We start from the raw sequence: 16,071 nt of genomic DNA, 5'->3' as shown, positions 1-16,071 counted from the left end.
TTTTCTGCTGAGTTCCTTTCCACGTCTCCACATTTGCAGAGATTAATTAGGAGTCCCAATCACAACCTAAAACTAAACTCAAACAGACAGAGCAGAGATTTTTTTTTTTAATGGTGGCATACTCCGGAGACTTCCGAACAGTGTGGCTCATAAAATCGATGGTCAGTGGCTCCTGTTTGCAAGAAATTACTTCTGAGGAATAACTAATGTAAGTACAGAACCTACCATCAGATAATACACAAGTCGCCACTTTCTGAGTCTTATTTCTAGCTCAAAAATTAGTTCTTAGTATTTTTTTCTTGAGTAGCCGCTACTCAACACTCAGGACGAAAATTAATGGGGAGGAACATTATCCAGAAAACCTTGGACATTCTATTAACCACCAAAGAAGAAGAAAGGATACAGCCAAGCTGATCTCTCAGATGAGGTGAAACACACAGGACTGCGTGAACACGGCTGGAGGTGAGCCCTTCACCCCTCCAGGGACAGAGCCCCCTGATTGTTCCGTTTCCATTGGGTTTTCTAACCCCAGCACCCATGTCTGTGATTACCTTAGAGGTAGGCATGCTGGCCAGTGATAGATACCTGAGGACTGGGGACATAGTGGGGGGTTCCTACTTCTCCCCTCCCTTACTCACCCCTCTTAGGTCATGCTTTGCTTTCTGATGATCTCTTTTCACCAAGCTCCGAAGTTTTGGCTTTGCTTGAGGCTCTGGACATTCCCGATGTCTTGAACTACCAAGAAGCCCCCTTTCCCTGCCTCTTCTGGTCCATTTTGTGTTTGTTTTTGCTGTAAGTATTGTGCCCCCTGCTGGTCTGTTTCACCCTGAATCCCATCAGGATTCCTTGACAGACAAGCAAAGCCAGGCTCTGCGAGGCTGAGAGCCCTCGCACCTGGCCTAGCAGACGGGACAGGGTTTCCTGAGGAGCTTGTACCTCCCTGAGGAAGGGGGGCCTTAGGATGAATAGGGGAAGAGGTTGGGGAAGGACAGGAGGACCATTTCCAATGGGAGGCATAGCAAAGGTGAAAATCAATAAAACAAGGAGCTCAGTATGTTGGGAAATTTTTAAAAATATCGTTAAAAGCAAATAACTATAGGAGGGTGACAGTGTCACAAGCTGAGGCTGGGAAGGTACGATGTATGCCATTTTTCAGGAGAGAGTAAGAACTCTCATGGTTATTATACTATCAGGCCCCCCTTTCTGGGTCCTTGGGGCCCCATTTCTCAGGCCACACAAAGTTCTGCACCTGGCAGTTCTCTCCACCCATCTACACCACATCTCAGCCAGGCGGCTGGGGAAACTCGCCCTGGAGAAGTGACTGCAAAGCTGGCTGAGCCGCAGCCATCTCTGAAGCCTGGTGGACCACAGAGCCATGTAATCTGTGGGTGACTTGACTGCAAATCCAGTGCTTCATGCTGACCTGCAGTTTCCTCATCAGCAAGTGAAAATATTAATAGTACCTGTATATATAAAAGCCTAAGCGACCGTTATGACTGGTAGACCGGTCACTATGACTCTCCCTGACCACCAGGGGCAGACGCTCAACGCAGGAGCTGCCCCCTGGTGGTCAGTGTGCTCCCACAACGGGAGCGCCACTCAGCTGACCATTGGGCGCCAGGCACCAGGCTCACCGCTGGCAAGTGCAGCTGCAGCAGTGCGAGCCTCTCCCACCTCCACAGCAGCAGGCACTCAGCCTGGCTCAGGCTCTTCCCCAGTCGCCTGCCACTTGCGGCACTACTATATCCCTCGGGAGATGTCAGACTGCCAGTTTTGGCCAGGCCTGTCAGGATCGGGCCGAAACTAATAGTCTGACATCTCCTGAGGGGTCTCAGATTGCAAGAGGGCACAGGCCAGGCTGAGGGACCCCACCAGGGCACAAATCCATGCACTGGTCCTCTAGTCTTCCTCATAAAGCTTTTGTGAGGGTTTATAACAAGACTAGAGGCCCGATGCACGAAATTCACGCAAGAGTAGGCCTTCCTTCCCTCAGCTTCAGGCACTGGCTTTCCTCTGGCACCTGGGACTCGGGCTTCCCTCATAGCCCCAGCTTTTATTATTATAGATTATTATAGATAGTAGAAGTAATGCGCTTAGCACAATGCCTAGAGGATCATAGCAGGATCATCTTAGCATTTGATCACAGGAGAAAGCTTTAGGCAGAAGGAATAAAATCCTGGTGGCACTTTAGGTGGGAATGAGCTGGAAAGGGATTTAGGGATGTACCTTTTGTTTATCTTGGAGTTGTGCAGATCTCTGACTTGGCTCATTAAAGGCGAGGTTTACTGTCTCATGAAGCAAAATGGGGCATGCTTCACAAACCAAGTAGTCTGCCTCAGACCCGATGACAGCACACTATCTATCTTGGAGGGGGCACTGAAAGTGTTTCTTATTTTTTCTGACTGGCTTATATTTACTGATCTATTGGTAATAAACATAAAAGGCTTTTGCAATTTTAAAAAGCATGTTTTTAAAATTTAAAAACCTCATCCTTCAATGAATTTTTTATAGACTTGGATACTTGCAATTTTGTCTTTAAATATTTGTACCAAATTTGGTTTAAATATTTGGTTTAAATCATGTCACTCCCTTTATCATACACTATGGACATTTTTCTTTTGCAGCATTTATCTATTACTATTTAATGTAGGGTAATAATCTTATTTGCCCAATAAATCATCCCCTGTTGTGTATAGAGCATTGATGTAGACAGTATACATGTGTTGGGCTGGGAGAAGGGATAAGAAAGGGGGCAGAAGCTGATGAGGCGTTAAATCCAGAAACTGATGAGCTTTAAATTCAGACGAGAAGAGTCCTATCCACAGGTGGGAAACAGGGCCATCAGAGGCAGGTACAGTGACTCTTCGCCTTCAATACGCATCAGAACCACTTGGGGTTTTACAAAAATTGCAGCTGTCTCAGTCCCACCCGCAGTGATCCTGAGTCCATCTGTCTGAGTAAAGGCCCTGAGTATTTGTGTGTGTGTTTTAAAGACCCTCTGGTGACTCTGATGTGTCGCCGAGGTTGAGAACTACTGGTGTAGCTAAAGAGGCCCAGGGGTTCGGAAAGTATGAGGTTATTTGCCCTTGAAAAGCATGAAAGAGTGGCTCAGAAGAAGAGATGGCATTTCACATGTAAGCAGTTGTGAGAGGAATGCTAGTGTAACACGTGTGATGCCATCCATTTGCCCAGCCCAGGTAAGCACATAATCACTGGCCATTCTTAGCTAAAGAACTTGACAGCCATGGTAACCACCCAGGGTAAGGTGTCAGAGATTCTCAAGGAGAGTCACCAAACACAGATGTGCAAGGAGGCACTGGACATGCCACCAGAAAGGGTCAAGTGCTGCTTGGTGGGAAACAGGAAGGGCTGACAGCTGCTGGGAGTTTGGGATTCATGCAACCCTGTAGTTCAAGAACCGCACATTGGTAAAATGAAACAGCATAGCCTGCTGCTAGGAGGCATGTTACTCTCAGCCTTTCCGCTGAGATAGGGAGGAGGGATGGTGTGAAAATGACAGTGGCACTGACCGCACACACGTGCAGTGTCTTCCTCGAACATCCCAGAGGGAAAGGAGGGCTCCGGTTGCTCTCCCAGGCTTCTGCTTTGCTGAGAAGGGGAGGAAGCCAGAGGAGACAGCCCAAAGTTTGCACCAAAACCAGTGTTTCTTCTCTTCCCGTCCACCTCCATCACACTGCTATTTTTTTAAATATATTTTATTGATTTTTTACAGAGAGGAAGGGAGAGGGATAGAGAGTTAGAAACATTGATGAGAGAGAAACATCGATCAGCTGCCTCCTGCACACCTCCTACTGGGGATGTGCCCGCAACCAAGGTACATGCCCTTGACCAGAATCGAACCTGGGACCTTTCAGTTCGCAGGCTGGCGCTCTATCCTCTGAGCCAAACCGGTTAGGGCCACGCTGCTATTTTTGTTTGAAGGTATTGGGATGGTAATGGGCATCTTTGGGACTGAGCTAAAGTTGGAGACACTTTCAGTTTGGAATTAGTGGGTGGTATTTATGTGCTTATAATCATTTCCATGTTGTGATGTGAAGATATAGGGTCAGAGGTCGTATCCCACTATAAACTTGACCTACAGTACCCTGCACCACAAACTCATAGAAAAAAGGGAAAAAAATGAATTGTATAGAGCCAGAGGCTCCTAGGTAAGAAATCCTTTCAAGTCTTACAGGTTTCCCAAATTTGACAACAATTCTAAAAATGTATAATATTGCCAAAAATTGTGTGTGAAGCTGAAATTAACTTTTATAAACCACAAATAATGAAAATTAAATGATCAATATGCTAGAGACAAGACTGATAACAGTATTATAAACTGACACAAAGGGGAGGCCAACTGCAGCAATGCGGCAGGCAGCTAACTAATAAAAGTACATTATTATTTTTCTGGGTTGTGTGTCATGTTTGTCAGCTTTTTGAAATCTAATGTTTGTTGTAATTTCTCAGTCTTAAAAAAAAACATTAAAATGCTCTGTGTTTACATTACTATAATTTTTTGCTTCCCCTGAAATTTGCAAAATAAGCATCAAGGTGAACCTTCTAAATGTTGCAAGAATGCATCTAGTCCAGTGGTTCTCAACCTTCCTAATGCCACGACCCTTTAATACAGTTCCTCATGTTGTGGTGAGCCCCAATTTCATTGTTACAAATTGAACATAATTAAAGCATAGTGATTAATCACAAAAACAATATGTAATTATATATGTGTTTTCCAATGGTCTTAGGCGACCCCTGTGAAAGGATCCTTCAACCCCCAAAGGGGTCGCGACCCACAGGTTGAGAACCGCTTATCTAGTCCTTAATCTCAGGAGAACAAGCAATGTTATCTATATTTAAATCAAATTATCTGATTCCCAGTTTGCCATGGGATCAGGAAATTGTCAGTCTTTGTTGGTTTTTCTGTTCTCCCAGGGTTGTGTGAAGGTCCCAGGGACCTTGCGGCTGTACCCAACCCGAAGCATGGTTGAAGGGGAGGGGTGACACTGTTCATCTGCTCGGCATCTGTGGCACACTGCCCTCAAGGAGAGGCTTCCAAATGCTATGCTGGGGAAATGAGAATCTTGGGCCCTTCCTGAAATCCTTGAGCTTATGTCTGGTACCTGAGTTCCCTGAGTAGACAAGACCCCTCCCCAGCCCAGGGACACAGCCTTGGATAGATCTGCTAATCTCAGCCCCCACTGTGCTTCCCCATGTTTAGGCTCTTCCCAGTTGTTAGAAATACTCCCTATTCTCTGTCCTTGACCCTCTAAGCTTGGGCTCTTGGTCCCATCTCTTCTAAAAGCTTGGGCTTTTCAAAAAGGCAAGCACAGCCTTTGGGCAACTTTGACTATCCATCTGGGGCTGGGGAGATGACCTACAGGAAATATCGTGGGCCTGGCTTCTTCTTGGAACAGAGAGAAGTGCAAAATACAGGGAGAATATCGGCCAAAAATCGTTAAATGGTATTTCAAATGTAAAGAACAAATCTGACCACACCAGTCCCTAAACTACTTTCACTGGCTTGCTGTCACCTCCTAGAGAAAGCCTGCATCCACTACTGGCAAGACCACTTATAATATTACCGCCACCCAGTAAACTCCATTGAGTTTCTTTTTCAAACTTTAATGTACATCAACTGGCTTGAGGGTCTTCTTAAAACGCAGGTTCTGATTGAGAAAGTCTGGAGTGGGCTCTAGGGTTCTGCATTTCTAACAAGTTCCCAGTGATACCGAGGCTGCAACTTCAAGGACCACTCACTGAGAAGCAAGGACAACAGCTTTCTCTTCTGAGCATTCCAAGCCTTCTTGGCCCACTGCCAATCTGGAGTGACTGCCCTTCTGTGCTGCTTTCAGGCATCCCTGAATAAATACTTTAATCTTTATATTCTCTCTACTTGGATGTGTCCCTCAGAGCTTGTGAGCCAATTGAGAACAGGAAATTCTTCATCATTTATACACCATAAATATGACCAAGTACCAGGGTAAATAAATGGATTATGGATGGATGGATGATGGATGGATGGATGGACAGATTGATAATGAATGAATCAGAGCAAATCAGTCTTTTAATCTAGACACATAAAGAAGTTTTACTTGAATGAAATTGCTGGGCATCATTTAAAATACATTTAGCTAAGTGCACATTGACAAAGTCACCGTGTGTGTTGATTAAAACCTCACAAAAAAATATCAACTATCTCAAAAGCAGGGCTTTTCTTCCCAAGAAGGGCACTGTGTCCTCTACCATGCCAGAGACGTGACAATATAATTTGCTCTTAAAAAGCCATTTGAGAGTGTCTTCCTCTGCAGTCCTGCGTGGGCACTTTTATTCACCCTTATGTCACCTCCCAAGCACTTCTCAATTTCTATCGCCATAGCTGCTGTGTTACAAACTAAGTTATAGCAACAAGATCAGAAGACTTTATGAAGCACTTTTTACCATCCAGGAACTCTGTTGATTTACTTTTATTCTAAATGTCTCTTGTAAGCTGCACGACGAGGCCAATGTGTGTTACAAATGAGGAAACTGAGGCTACAGAGCTTCAGTTAGCTACCCAAGATCAAACAGCTGGAGGGAGACTGGAGCTTGGAACCCAGGACTCTCTGACCCCAGAGGCCACACTTATAACCTCTGCATCACAGTGTCTCCCAGAGAACATGCTTTGGTCACCCACCAGCACCTAATCCAAAGCCTTTGGGACATTGATTTGGACAGAACTTTGGATTTGCTGCCATTTTACTAGGTGACCATTGGGAAAACTCCTTGACAAAGGACTCTTCATGTTACTTCTAGTTCGAGGACCCCTGTCCCAGGGGATAAGTCACACAGCTTAGCCCCAGCTCCTCTGGGATCCTCATCCTCTGGACAGTGGTGCATTCTTCACTTTCATGTCTTACTTACTAAAGCAGAGGCAGAGAGTCAGCACACGGTTAGTAAACGGTATATTAAACTCCCCAAAGAATGCCACAAAGCCCAGTCTTCCCCAGGCTCCAGGTGTTTTCCTAGCGCTACTTCCAACTTCCGGAAGGATGGTGCTTTCAGGTAAAATTCCACAAAGTGGCAGCTTTCCTCCAGTTACCCACCTGGCTGCCGGACCTCTCTGCCGCTGAGATTTAGATTAACGCAGCTTAAACCAGCGAGTATGCTGCCCTCCCAATGGCTCCGCCACCTCCCCATTTATCTATATCCCACCTCCTGCATGTGTTTCGTTACCCTCTTCTTCAACCAAGATGGGACATTCAGTCCCTTGCAGTTTCTATGAAAGCATGCCAAGAGTGGGGAAGAATTTATCAGCAGACAGGGGACCAGGAAAGTCACAACAGAGCTCCTGTCACATCACCAATGCTCGTCCTTACGGCCCTCCTCACTCATTGCACAGAGAAGCCAACGTAGTCCCTCCTGAGTATGTGGAATAAACTCACCAGACACTGATGCTTAAAGAATCAGCAACTGTTCCCTCTTTTGCATCCTAATAGAACCCTGACGTCTTTAGGGATCCACCTGTATAAGCCTCTGTGTGCTTCAGAGGATGCCCCTCCCAGCTCCAGAGAAAGGCTTGACTTGTCAAAGAGGAATACATTGCCCTGCCAGTGACTGGGACAGGTAGGGCAGCAATCAGTGGCCTGTGTGCGGTGAGGGGAGGTTGCTGGGGGCTTCTGGGAAAAGTGCCCTCATTCACTGGAAACAAAGACAGAGACAGTTTCTGTTCCTCCCTCCGCCGTGGTATTTGGATATGACACTTGGCACTGCTGCCAGAAGGAAGGAGACTTTGAGAATGATAGGGAAGAAAAATGGAAAAACTTCGTGAGAAAGATAATACAGTAAGTTCTCCAAACCCATGCTTTTTCCTCTTGGGTCCCCAGCAAACCACAGTTAACGGACTCCCCTGAATAGGCGGTACCACAAAACTGAGTCCTGGCCCATGGATTCTGGATGGAGATGATGTTTGTAGCTCCCAGGCCTGGCCTCGAAGATGTCCTGCTTGATCCTCCTCATTCTTTCTCTTTCTCCATCTGCAGGCTGGATCACGCATAGTGATTCTGGGGCCAAGTTCAAGAAGGCACACTATAGTACAAAAGAAGCCAAGGTCTTTAGATGTAGTAGACGCCTCCATTTCCTTAGAAAGATTGCATGGATGAGCAGTAATGTTGTATTGCATGAAGCCACTGAGACCTCAGGACTAGTTTGTTATAGCATGTTATAGACTGTGTCTGTGCCTCCCACCCAATTCACATGTTGAAATCTAATCCCCAGTGTGATGGCATTTGGAGGTGAGGCCTTTGCAAAGTAATTATGTCAGGAAGGTGGAGCCCTCGTGAGTGGGATTAGTGCCCTTTAGAAGAAGAGTCCTGAGAGCTAGCCCTCTCTCTTTCTGCCATGTGAGGATACATGAGAAGTAGTCAGCCCCCAGAAGAGAGCCCTCAACAAAACTTGGCCATGTTGCCACCTTCATCTTGGACTTCCAATCTTCAGAAATTTGAGAAATTTTTAAGCTGCACAGTCTATGGTATTTTGTTGCAGCAGCGTGAGATAACTAAAGCATAGCACACGGCATTTCTTGCATTAATAGATACAATCAAATTATTTGAGTCTTAAATCAACCAACCCTGAAGTCCTTCTACCTCTAAACTTATGATGAGCTAAGTTTTCCTTAATATTTAAGCCCATTTGGGGCAATGTCTTTTGCTACTTTCAGCATAAAGTAACAGAGGAATTAATATTTCTGTAGCTCCTACTTTCATACTTGTGAAAACAAACCCATCAACATGTTCACAGAATCAAGGCCAGGATCCACTATGTTAAAGAAGATTATCAATCTATAATCATTTCTTAAATACTCTCCAGGGGTGGTCTGCTTTCTAGTCCTCATCGTGTGATTTTTCTGCCCCTAATGGCAAGATCTATCTCTCTGCTTATTTCTGCTTGATGAGTCCAGTGAATTCTCCTAACCAGCATCCTCTTCCAGCCAGCCAGGGCACCTACAGCGGTGTGGGATATAGCAGTGAGTATTCTAAAATAAATAAAACATTCCCAACAATTAGGAGTTATAGCACGATGTGTATGTATGGCAAGTGTCCACATATTCTACTTCCTTAAGGTATTTTCTCTTATAAAATGAAGTAATTTGTGTGAGCTCCAAAGCCTGTCCTGAAAGTCCTCCTTACTCCCCACATTAGAATTCACCACTTCCTCCTTTATGTGCCCTATTATGGAGTCTACTGTCCTTGGACATGTTCACTGAAGCAGCAGGGTGTAGAGGTTAGCAGCTTGAACTCTGGAGCCAGAAGGCTGGGCTAGATCCCTAGTTCTAGCAATCACTTGGCCAAAGTAAGCTCTCCGGGCCTCAGTCCTCTTCTGTAGAAAGGGATGATAGTAATGCTGACTTCAGGCAGTGGTGAACATTAATTGATGAGATGGTGAACACAGTGAGTGCCCAATAAATGTCCATGTAACTATTGTATAGTATCTGTCTCACCTCCTTTTAGTTTATACACTCCTTGAAGAACAAAAATCTTACTAATCCTGTGTCACCATAGGAGACCCTACGTAATGCTCTGCATGTGTTGTTTGAATGAATGAGAAATAATGGCTTATTCGTGTCTATGACTAATAAGCAGTTATTGGAAGGCTATCCCACTGAAAAACATGGTTTTATAGCCATATAATTCCAGTTTTGTGTCATGTGTCGTGTGCCAAGCTTTATTTTACTTTCTCTGCACCACTGAGCTTTCTGATGCTTTCCTGATCCCACTCCCATCCTCAACGCCCAAGTCTGCCTCCTGGCCCAGGTGGAAACATGCTGTTTATTAACCACTAAGGTGTGGTGAGGAGAGTGAATCAGCATTTTGGAAAATCTGCAGTGTCCTCTTTGGGAGGAGGCTTGGGGAGCGGCAGGGACCCCGCACCCTGAGGCTGCAGACCGACCTCCTGGCCCCGCCACTGTGATCTGGTGCACCCGACCCTGCCACCTTGACCCAGCGCATGACCCAGTACCTCCAGAAACCCCACCTGCCACTGTGGACTGACGGACTCTTTGGACACCCTGACGTTTCACTGCGACCCAGTGTGCCTGGCCCTGTCGCTGCAACCCAGCGCCCCCGAATGGCCAGGCCCACCGCAGCGACCTTGTGTGCCCGTACCCACCACTTCATGAGAAGAGAGTGCACGGCACTATTTAAATTCAGTTCCACCGGAGCTCCTGGGAAGGGCCGGCACCTCACTACAGCATGCAGGTCCACACCAGGCCGTGGGAAGATTGAACAATGAGCTGAGCGGCTCTAAAACACTGAGCTCACTTTCCTTTCTTTTTTATTGAATTTATTGGAGTGACATTGCTTAATAAAACCATACAGATTACACATGATCTGCACACTGCACCATGTGTTCACCACCCAAAGCCAAGTCTCTTTTCACCACTGTTTATGGCCCCTTTGCCTCTTCCACCTCCCCCCACTCCTCTTTCCCTCTAGCAATCACCATACTGTTGTCTGTGCTGCCTTTTTATTCTTAATCCCTTCACCTTTTTCACTCAACCTCCCAAACCCCTCCCCTCTGACAGCTGTCAGTCTGTTCCCCACTTTACAGTTTAACCTTCTTGTTGGTTAAAGTGCAGCTTTGACTGGCCAGTGCCATCAGACTTGCACTGAAAGAAGATAGCAGTGTTCACAGAAGCCCCGCATAGCCCACAAGCCTGTCGGGGGGAAGCAGGTGCCAATGGTTACTGTACAAGCAAACAAATGCAACCCTCTCCAATGGACAAAGTTTGAAAATAGTGTCTGAGTTTCCTCTAGAGTTCAAGATCATCAAAATGTTCAGTATTTACCTACATAGTGGGCTGGGTAGGGAGAGCTGAGCCTACCCCTAACATTTGCAGGGCCTGGGGCCGGAGTACCAGTGGGGGCCCACATACTACATGTCTATGTTACAGGCAACCTCACAGACTGTCAAATAGTAGGAAACTAAAGAGACATGACAACCAAATGCAACGTGGCATCCAGGATTGGATCCTTCAGCTGTAAAGGGCATTAATGAAGCAACTGACAAAACTTGAATGGGGCCTGCGGAGTATGTGGGAGTCATTCATTAATGTCCATTTCCTGGTGCTGTTGTTTGTTTTGTCGTTACATACGTGAATGGCCTCCTTTAGGTCAAGTATATGCTCAAGCATTGGGAAATGACTGGGCACTGTGTTTGTAACTTACTGTCAAGTGGTTCATGGAGGAAAACAAGTTCTTTGTACTGTTTCTTTAACTTTTCTGTAAGAAACTTAAACGTTGTTTTTATTTATTTTATTTTATTTTTTATTAAATGTATTGGGGTGACATTCGTTAATAACATTATATAGGTTTCAAGTGTACATTTCTATGATACATGATAAATCTTCTGTCGCCATATAATTGACCCCCTTGACCCTTTACTGCCTCCCACCCACCTGCCCTCTGGTAACCACCACACTGTTGTCTGTGTCTGTGAGTTTTTGTTTGTTTTCTAATTTGTTTATTTGTTGCTTTCAGTTCTATATTCCATGTATTAGTGAAATCATATGGTTCTTAGCTTTTTCTGCTTGACTTAATTTGCTTAGCATGATATTCTCAAAATCCATCCATGTTGTCGCAAATGGCAGTGTTTCAATATGTACCACATCTTCTTTATTATCAACAAGACAAGTAATAACAAGTGTGGGAGAGGATGTTGAGAAAAAGGAACCCTCATTCACTGCTGGTGGGAATGTAAACTGGTACAGCCGCTATGGACAACATTATGGAGGTCCCTCAAATAATTAAAAATAGAGTTACCATGTAACCCAACAACCCCTTTTCTGGTTATCTACCTGAAATTTTTGAAAACATTGATTTGCAAGGATATATGCACACCTATATTCATTGTGGTATTATTCACAGTAGCCAAGACGTGGAAACAACCAAAGTGTCCTTTGATAGGTGACTGGATAAAGAATATGTGGTATATAAACATTGTTTTCAAACAACCCTTCACCCTGTAATTCCACTGTTATTAAGATTACCAATTCTCTCCACTAGAAAAAAAACTTTATCTTCTCTTAACTCCTCTTCATGAAATACTAATATTCCTGAAGAAGATTAACACTTTTTATTATCCAGGATTGAGTCATTCATTTAATCAAAATTTACCCATCTATTCAATAAATATTTTAGCACCTGCTATGTTCCAGGGACTATATGAAACCAGAGGAATATATTGGTGAACAAAATTAGTCTTGGTCCTAGCCCTGTTAGGCTTTGTATCTAGTAAAGAAGACACAAATTAATCCAAAAGTCACACTAGCAGCTATAAAGTTCTAAATGTAACAAATACTGCAAAGAAATATGTGATGCCACAGCAGAATATGATAGAGGAATAGACCTAGTTCGTTTTTTGGAGCACTAAAGATAAGGGTGTGAATGGAATATGCATTTACTCATAGTGTAATAAAAAAGAAACACAAAATCACTTTATTATAATGTGATAAGTCAAATAAGAGTAATGTGAAAAAATACATTGGGAGCTCAGGGGAGGATCTTAATGTAAAAATCAGGTCATGGAATAAGTGCTGTCTGATCCAAATCTTATAAAATGAATGGACAAGGAGGTACATCCGTATCCCAGAAATTCATCTGAGCAAGCATCCTGGTGAGAGTGGGAGGAGGGGCCTCTTGCTAAGAAAGAGGCAAATATCACAATGTACCTGCCACACAGAGAAAAATGGTTGGAGCTGTGACTTCAAAGGCAGTTTAGGTTTGAAATGAGAAGGACCCAAAATTTGACTTTTTTTCCCTAGGCAATGTGGAGCCACCAAAATTTGTAAACAGGGGAATTATATAAACACTTCTTTGTTTGAAAGGTAGCTGCACTCACCCACAGAATTGAGATTCCAAAACGTTGCATGAATAAATGAATGAATAAACTAGTCTTACAACTAAAACGGTGACTGTTAAAAAGACTCCTGAGAAAAGTAGGGGATGCAATCTAATGTTTATTGCCGATGTGGTCACCCCAGTTTTAAATGATACAACTTCACTTACCCACTCCACAACCCTAAGAAGCGAATTGCCCAGACTCCCACCCACAGGAGCTCCAATTTATGCCTGAAGTGAGCCCCTCAGATTCCCTCCCACAAAACTTTTGTCAAGGAAATGTGGATTTCTATAATAAATAAGATGCTATGTTCTTATACAAGCTCTATGGTCATGTTTACAAAAAGGGTTGGTTTCTACCTATAAATACAGGAAGGGGCACATCAAAATATGTTGATTTGCATAACTATGAGTCAGAACTCTGTATTGTAAAGTGACAGAAACCCAACTGAAATGAGTATAAGCAAAATGGAATTTCTATGATCATATAACTGAGAACTCAAAAGGTCAATAGACAGGCATAGTTTGATCCAGATACTCAAGCAAAATTGAAGGAATTTTGTATCTCTCTCCATTTTGTATATCTTAGGAATTCTGTATCTCTCTCCATTTTGTATATCTTATCTGTTTGACTTTGCTTTCAGATATGTCCTCTCTTCATGGGGGCAAGCTATCACTAGCAGCCCCACATTCATCTCCTGAATGTTTAGGATTCTCAGTAGTAATAACAAGCTTTTTTTTTAATAGCTTTGGCCAAGGAGCCTTGGAGAAGACTCTTACAGAACTAAAATGGACTAAGTGCACGTCTATAAACCAATCACTGTGCCTACTGGGCATGCTCATCTAATTGGCAGATCTGAGTCAGTGTCTACATTGAGTGAATTGTTCCCTCACAGAAAAATAAGTAACTTCTGTTTCCAGAAGAAATAGGATGTTGCGGTACCAGCCAAAGAAGGGCAAGAGACACGGTAGATTTTGCAGATCGGCTCATGCCTCTCCATTCCAATCCCCTTGGAGCAGGCCCTACTGGACGCTAGAGGCTGGAAAGCGAAAACTGCCCACCCCAGACTCCCTTCCAGTGCAGACGTGCACGACGCAGGTCCTGCCAGAAGACATCCTCATGCAAAATTTAGCAGCTGATGTTGTATATTCTGGCAAGTGCATTTTGGTGAGATAATGATAGATGGTCTCCAGTGTCGTGGGTAGCAAGAAAAAATAGTTCAGGGCATCTATTTGCTGGAAGGGGTCATAGCTGAAGCAATCAAGTCTTGGAGCCAATCGCTTTCTAATCAGGTGGTGGCAGCAGCTCCTCAGGCCAACACTTTTGTGATATAGTTTAGGAGACATTCCATGAGTGCCTAGCCTGATGACTGTGCCTCCGGTCCTCCCAAGGACTTTGTAAGCCCCTAAGTGTCTCTATATTTAATTCCTTCGTATTTAGGCTGGGTGGGTTATTTTCTGCTACCTGTTCTGGATCCTGGCCAATGCAGTAATCACTACAATTTCTGAGCAATGCTCCACAAGCAGAACTTTCTCCTTTTTTAATCTTATTTTTTAATTTCAGTTGACATTCAATATTATATTAGTTTCAGGTGCAGCAGAGTGGTTAGACATTTATGAAATTTATAAGTGATCCACCGATATGAAGACTTTCTTCTGGTTTTTTTTACTTAGATGGAGTCTAGCTTAGTGGAGTTACTACACCTTCCATAGGCTCATTTCATTACTGATGGGCCTTGGCAATTTGATATACAGTTTTATTCTGAAATGCTATACTTTACCAATTCACTCTAAATTTGTATGTAATTTACTGTTAAACTCATCTCTCTCTCTCAAAGTGTTAATTTTGATTATTGTAGTTTGCAATTCCCATGTTTGTGTTTGGTTCCTTTAAAATCCATTGTGTCATTTTTCCCGTTTCCTGACAAGATTTTTAAGTTTTCCAGCATATTTACTTTAAAATGTGTTTGATCTTTCCAACATTTGGGTAGGACCTAATCTACTGTCTTTTGTTCTGTCTGTAATGAGTCATGTGTAGTCTCCTTGTGCACCTGCTTATCTGTGGATAGAAATGTATTTGAAAAAGTGTTCACAGAAATAATTTGAGAAATCCTCTTCTTCCAAAGAGGATTTTCCATTTACTTTTGTCAGGCAACTAGAGGCATAGGAATCGAGAATCACCTCTGTCCAATTATAGGGATTACCCAGATACAGTCATTCAAAGGGGGGCTGCAGGCCATGTTTCCAGCCCTTATGCACACCCCCTTCCTCGCTGTCCTCCCTGAGTGGGTGCTGATCGCCAGCTGTTGTCCCCCAGCCCATCAGGCCTCAGAGCAGCGCCTCGCCCTCGCTGCCCCTTCCAGAACCAGCAAGTGCACCTTCAGGCAGCCAGGACTCTGTCGCCTGCATCTTGGCCCAGGACTTTCTCATTGCCTAGTTAGCTCTCTTAACCTCCAAATAGAATGTTTATATATAACATTTTGTCCAGATTCCCTATTGTCAGTGAGAGGGTTGTTTCAAATTGCAAAATGTGCCACAATCCAGGGGCCTTTTACTTTTCTGAAATCCAGAGATAGCTTTACAGACTCAGTCCATCTCATTATACAGAGACTCAGAGAAAATGACAGACTTGTATAGAATGTTCCAGCTATTTCACTCTAAGTGCCTGGGTACACTTCAGGGATGAACCAACCATTTTGAGGAAGTTAATGGCCAAGAACGTTTATCTTCCCTCAAACACAACAGTGACTGAAAACTCTCTTGTCAGGAGCGTTCTTTTGTTGTTGTTGTTGATATATACACATATATATATAATTGATTTCAGAGAGGAGGGGAGAGGGGGCGAGAGATAGAAACACCAATGACGAGAGAGAATCACTGATCAGCTGCCTCCATACTGGGATCGAGCCTGCCTGGACATGTGCCCTGACCAAGAATCAAACCGTGACCTCCTGGGTCATAGGCTGAAGCTCAACCACCAGGTAGGAGCATTCTTTTCATGGGAAGACAGGCAGTTCTCATACCAGGGGCACTGCTGGGAATCACTTCACATGGATCTACGTTCTCCTCGCTCCTAAGGAGCTGAGAGGTTCTGGGATGGTTCTCCCAGGAAGCTTGTGTGTGTGTGTGTGTGTGTGTGTGTGTGTGTGTGTGTGTGTGATTTTATTTTTAGTTGCTGGGAATAAAATATGTGTTT

This window comes from Myotis myotis, unplaced genomic scaffold (assembly GCF_014108235.1).
Source record: "Myotis myotis isolate mMyoMyo1 unplaced genomic scaffold, mMyoMyo1.p scaffold_m19_p_13, whole genome shotgun sequence".
Lineage (NCBI taxonomy): Eukaryota > Metazoa > Chordata > Mammalia > Chiroptera > Vespertilionidae > Myotis > Myotis myotis.
This window is presented reverse-complemented; position numbering follows the sequence as displayed.